General features: G+C 39.1%; 1 non-coding gene across 1 annotated transcript; it reads left to right on the top strand.

Annotated features, from left to right (window-relative positions):
• The first annotated feature begins 3,499 nt into the window (after positions 1–3,499).
• LOC113832649 lies at positions 3,500–3,606 on the top strand. The gene has a single exon (XR_003480074.1). It is a non-coding gene; the product is annotated as a U6 spliceosomal RNA (small nuclear RNA).
• Positions 3,607–6,114: the final 2,508 nt, after the last annotated feature.

Here is a 6,114-nt window from a genome sequence, read left to right on the forward strand (position 1 = left end):
ATAGACTGCCAACTTCCCCACTCAGTGACAGATTACCTCTTAGTCTTCCTTTGTAAGAATGATAAAGACTTCACCCCCATAACCTCTTACTCCTCTGGGAGAGAAAATGCCAGCACAAAAGCTTGGGAGGAAATAAGTACTTAGGCAACATTCCATGGTGATTAATAGATTTCATATCTGCTTCTTTCTCCACATGCTAAGTATCTTGAGCTCATGAATTTGGTATACACCTTGTAAATGATATCACAGTTCTTAGAACTTTGTGAGCCCTGATGGTTAAGGAAATGAATAAACACAAACCTGATATTTTCTACCTGCCATTGGAGTGCTGTCTGATGGGTCTGTTGACATCACTTATACCTGGTGATAGTGTCACATTATTGACTCTGAAGGGACTTTCTAATAAGGACATTATATTTACCTAAAAGTGGATTACCTTTCATGTTTCTTTTCACAAACCACTTGGGTGCCTTTGAAATATTTGTTACAAGTGAGGAGAGGGAAACAACTTGACTTTTCCAATTGAATAACAACCTAAACCAGTAGGCATCATCCATATTTCCTTCTCAGAAACTTTGTAAGATTCACAAGTAAAGAGGGCATGTTCACCAGGTGTGGCACACACCTTTAATCCCAGCACTCAGGCGGCAGAGACAGGCAGGTTTCTATGAGTTCATGGTCAGCCTAGTCTATATAGCAAGTTTCAGGACAGCCCTGGCTATACAGAGAAACCCTGTCTTGAAAAGCAAAAACAAAATAAACGGACAAAAAATAATAAAGAGGGAATGTTCATATTATTGATTGGCAATGAGAAAAAATTATGGCATATGTACATTCTTCATTTCTGGAACACTAGTAATTCTCTATAATTTGGTAGATTATGCCACTTTGTTGAACTTATCTTGTAGAGAAACTTTTAATCCTATAGCCAAAAATTTTCTGTTTTCTTCTTCATTCAAAATGCCTTCATTATATAATTTTAAATTTTCAGATATGTTAGTATTCATTAAATTCAAAAGGGAAAAATAACATCTGAATAGCACCATCTATCTGTTTCCTATGAAATAAAATATTCAAATGGGATACGCAAGTGTGTGTTATTGATCAGCAAACCCTTATTTTCAGCTTTGGGTAAACCTGTAAGGAACATGGTGTAGGTGACGTTCTCACATCTGTCTGTGATTTTTCTAAACAGCCCTTACCTTGTAAGAATCTTAGCTTTTTGCAGTTGAAGCAGTGATTCATTTGACCTTTAGATTTGTTCAAGAGAATTGGCCAAAAGCTTTGTCTATGGTACCTATGTGTTCTCACGGCACATCTTCCCACTTCAATTGACCGCTGAACTATTTCTGTTGCCTCTGTCAGAAAGCTAGGTCATCCAAAGGGGTCAAAAATTGGCTATTTCCTAGTTAGTAACCTCAGAACATTAGATTAGCAGCTCAACTCCTGTCCCTGTCTCCAGACAATGTTTGAGGAATGAACTTTTCCACAGCATAGATTTTTTTTTTTTTTATGTTGCCCTCTACTCTTGAAAATTTCTTTGAAATCAACTGTTGAGCTAAACTTTAGACTTGTCATTTACTTAAAAGCATCCATGTAGATTATGGCACAGGACTAGGGTGTATCATTGTCAACTGTGATTCATAAGAAAACCCCTTTTACTGACTGCCAACAGCTCAAGAGCTTGACATACCAAGGTCTGAGGGATCACAGATCCAGAGTGAGCTGGCAGGAATACAGTGTGCATTCCAGGTTGTCGAAAAAGCACAGTTTACAGTTACAAGGCAAGGAGTAGCTGTTGTTACCAAAGAACAGTTGGGTTGGGAAGGTTGATAAATATGCGATAAAAGCATTCCCAAATGCCACTCCAGTCTGTGTGTGTGTGTGTGTGTGTGTGTGTGTGTGTGTGTGTGTGTGCGCGCGCGCGCACGCGTGCCTTTCCTTCTCATTCCCTTTCTTTCTTTCATTGTCTTCCTTTCTCTTTCTCTAAAATTTGAGGCATTGTCACTGTTCTGAAACTCCTTATCCACTGTTACGTGGCAAGCCAGTTAAATTCTCTGTGGCACCAAACTGCTGACCCAACACTCCAATCAAATCATAGTTGAATTTAGGATACTGAAGCGTGTGGTGGCTTGAATCAGCATTACCATACAAGGCAGCTTTGAATTCCTCATGGTAACCTTTTATTACTGTTTTTAAGTCTCCAAGCACTGCCAAACATCTAGAGCTTTGTGGAATGATTATAAACTTTATAAAGATAAACCTTTGATTCCACTTTGAAATTCTGCTACAGGATGCCAAAGTTACAATAAAGTTGCAAATATTTCAAAACCAAAGACCTATAAAGCCATTTGGATCATTCAGTTCTAGAAAAAAATGTTGGTGGTGTTGGGCAATTGATAAATGGGCATTGCTGCTGCAGTCATGCTAGCTTTCAGAGGGAAAAAAGGAAACCCTCAGAAACTGCTTGGGCTGGAGAGCTAGCTTGAAGTCTGGCTGCTTGCAGATTCCTTGGGTATTTAGAAAACTTCCCGTTTACAATCCCCGAAACATTTGTTAGGAACACTTCATAATGTGAGTGTTTTCCTTGGCACTTCAGCAGGGAGCTTCTTGCTTTCAGCTCACAATTGGAGGGGCTTTGCTAGGAGCAGAAAGAGCTCTCTGTCTGAGCAAGCTGCACTGTCACCAGGAATGACAGTGCAGCAAATCCTCAAGGATGGGTGACCTTCTCTGTGAAGGTTGGTTAGAGGTTCTTGGAAGCAGATGTGGAGGAGAAGGCAAATAAGCAAATCTCACCACTTCTATGTGGTGCTGACACAGTGATCTGCTGTAGTGTCTGTGAAAGAGAAGAAGGTAAACGCGGATGCTCGGCAGGCTAGTGTGGCATGGTGAACGAGGCTCAGGCTTTGGGGCCAGACTGCTACAGTCCCAATTCTAGCCTTTCTGTTTGCAGGCATAGCTGTGGCCAAATGGTAGCATCACTTTATCCCCAGTGACTTTCTGGTAAAAGGATGTGCAAAAGGACTTACCTCAAAGCTTCTTGTGAGGACTAAAACTCTAAGAACAGTCTAGAACTTCTGCTCAAAACAACATTAAGGTGGTTTCAGAAAGGAAAGGAAAACTTAAAGTGAACTTTGTCTGTAAAAGTTTCAGTCAAATTTGCTTTCATGGACTATACCATGCTCCAAATCACAGACATACATGAGCCAATGTACACATGCACACACTAACATACACACTGTCACAAGTACATCCACAAATGCATGCACCCAGGCACAGGCACACATATGTGTATACAGGCATACATATACATACACATACGCACACACATAGACGCATACATAAAAGTACAGACACATGCGTCTACCTATATCTATGCACACACATGTGTACACACACACACACACACACACACACATGTGCATGCAAATATGCAACAAGAACACACAAAAGTCATGCTAATATATTCACTCACTCCTTATTAAAATCCAGAAGTCTTGTGCTCACTTCAGCAGCACAGATACTAAAACTGGAATGATACAAGGAACATTAGCATGGCCTCAGCACAAGAATGACCTGCAAATTCATAAAGCATTCCATATTTTTAAAATCTGAAAGAAGTGGACAAATTTCTTGGTAGATATCACTTACCAAAGTTAAATCAAGATCAGATAAACAATTTAAATAGGCCTAGAATAGCTAAGGGTATAGAAGCAGTCACTAAAAGTCTTCCAATCAAAAAAAAAAAAAAAAGGCCCAGGACCACCTGGTTTTAGTGCAGAATTCTATCAGACCTTCAAAGAAGAGCTAATACCAGTACTCCTCAAATTATTCCACAAAATAGAAGCAGAAGGACCATTGCCAGATTCATATTATGATGCCACAGTCACCCTGATATCAAAACTATGCAAAGACTCAACAAAGAAAATTACAGACCAATTTCCCTCATGAACATGGATACAAAAATACTCAATAAAATACACACAAACTGAATCCAAGAACACATCAAAATGATCATCTATTATGGTCAGGTGGGCTTCATCCTAGAAATGCAAGGATGATTCTATTTAACCCACCATATAAACAAACTGATAGAAAAAAGTCACATGATCATTTCACTAGATGCTAAAAAGGCCTTTAACAAAATCCAATACCCCTTCATGAGAAATGTCTTGGAGAGATCAGGGATACAAGGGACATACCTAAACAGAATAAAGGAAATTTATAGCAAGCTAATAGCCAACATCAAATTAAATGAAGAGAAACTTAAAACAATTCCACTAAAATCAGGAACAAGATAAGGCTCTCAACTCTCTCCACATCTATTCAATACAGTATTTGAAGTTTTAGCTGTAGAAGTAAGACATCTAAAGTAAGACATCTACTTTAAAGTACTAAAGTAGGCCATACAAATTGGAAAGGAAGAAGTCAAAGTATGGCTATTTGCAGATGATCTGATACTATACATAAGTGAACCCAAAAATTCTGCTGGAGAACTCCTACAGTTTATAAACGTCTTCAGAAAAGTAGCTGGATCCAAAATTAACTTTAAAAAGATAGTAACCCTCCTATATACAAACAATAAACGGGCTGAGAGAGAAACCAGAAAGGAAACAACACCCTGCCCAATAGCCACAAATAAATTAAAATGTCTTGGGGCAACTCTAACCAAGCAAGTGAAAGACCTCTAAGACAAGAACTTAAAGTCTTTGAAAAAAGAAATTGGAGAAGATATTAGGAGATGGAAAAATATCCCACGCTCATGCATTGGTAAGATTAGCAAAGTAAAAATGCCAATCTCACCAAAAGCAATCTGCAGATTCTGCAATCCCCATCAAAATTTCATCACAATTCTTTACAGACCTTGAAAGAACAATGCTCAACTTCATATGGGAAAACAAAAAACTCAGGATAGCTAAAACAGTCCTGTACAATAAAAGACCTGGAGGTCTCCCCATCCCTGATTTCACACTGCAACAGCAATAAAAACCACATGGTATTTCGATAAAACAGACAGGTTGATCAATGAATTGAATCAAAGACTCAGATGTAAATCCGCACACCTATGGACAACTGATTTTTGACAAAGAAGCCAATTACTATACAATGGAAAAATCTTCAACAAATGGCGCTGGCCTAATTGGATGTCAGCATGTAGAAGAATTCAAATGGATTCATACCTATCATCCTATACAAAACTCAACTCTAAGTAAAACAGCAATTGCAACATAAAAACAAATATACTGAGCCTGATAGAAGAGAAAGTGGGAAATAGCTTTGAATACAGTGACACAGGAGACAACTTCCTGAATAGAGCCCCAATTGTGCAGGCACTAAGAGTGACAGCTAATAAATGGGACCTCATGAAACTGAAAAGCTTTTGTAAGGTAAATGACACTGCCAAAAGGGCAAAGCGACAGCCCACAGAATGGGAAAAGGTTGTCACCAAATCCACATCTGCTGGAGGGCTGATACCCAAAACATATAAAGAACTCAAGAAACTAGACATAAAAAAACGAAAACAAATAAACCAATCAAAAACTGGGATGCAGATCTAAACAGAGAATTCTCAGCAGAGGAATCTCAAGTGACTGAGAAACTCCTGAAGAAATGCTCATTATCCTTGACCATCAGGGAAATGAAAATTAAAACAACTCTGAGATTCAGTCTTACATCTGTCAGACTGGCTGAACCACAAATGACAGCTCATGCTGGAGAGGATGTGGAGCAAAGGGAACACTGCTCCATTGCTGGTGGGAGTGTAAACTTGTACAGCCACATTGAAGATCAATATGGAGGTTTCTTAGAAAACTGAGAATCAATCTATCACAAGACCCAACTATACTACTCCTGGGCACATACCCAAAGGATGTGCCATCATACACAAGGACATTTGCTCAAATGTGCTTATAGCAACTTTATTAATTGTCTTAGTTAGGGTTCTTATTGCTGCAACAAAACACCATGATCTACGGCAAGTTGGGGGAGGAAAGGGTTTATTTGACTTACATTCCACACTACTGTTCATCACTGAAGGACATCAAGGACAGGAACTCAAAACAGGGCAGGAACTCAAACAACTCCTGGAGGCCAGGAGATGGTGCAGAAGTCATG

The sequence above is a fragment of the Cricetulus griseus genome, assembly GCF_003668045.3.
Source record: "Cricetulus griseus strain 17A/GY chromosome 1 unlocalized genomic scaffold, alternate assembly CriGri-PICRH-1.0 chr1_0, whole genome shotgun sequence".
NCBI classification, from domain to species: domain Eukaryota; kingdom Metazoa; phylum Chordata; class Mammalia; order Rodentia; family Cricetidae; genus Cricetulus; species Cricetulus griseus.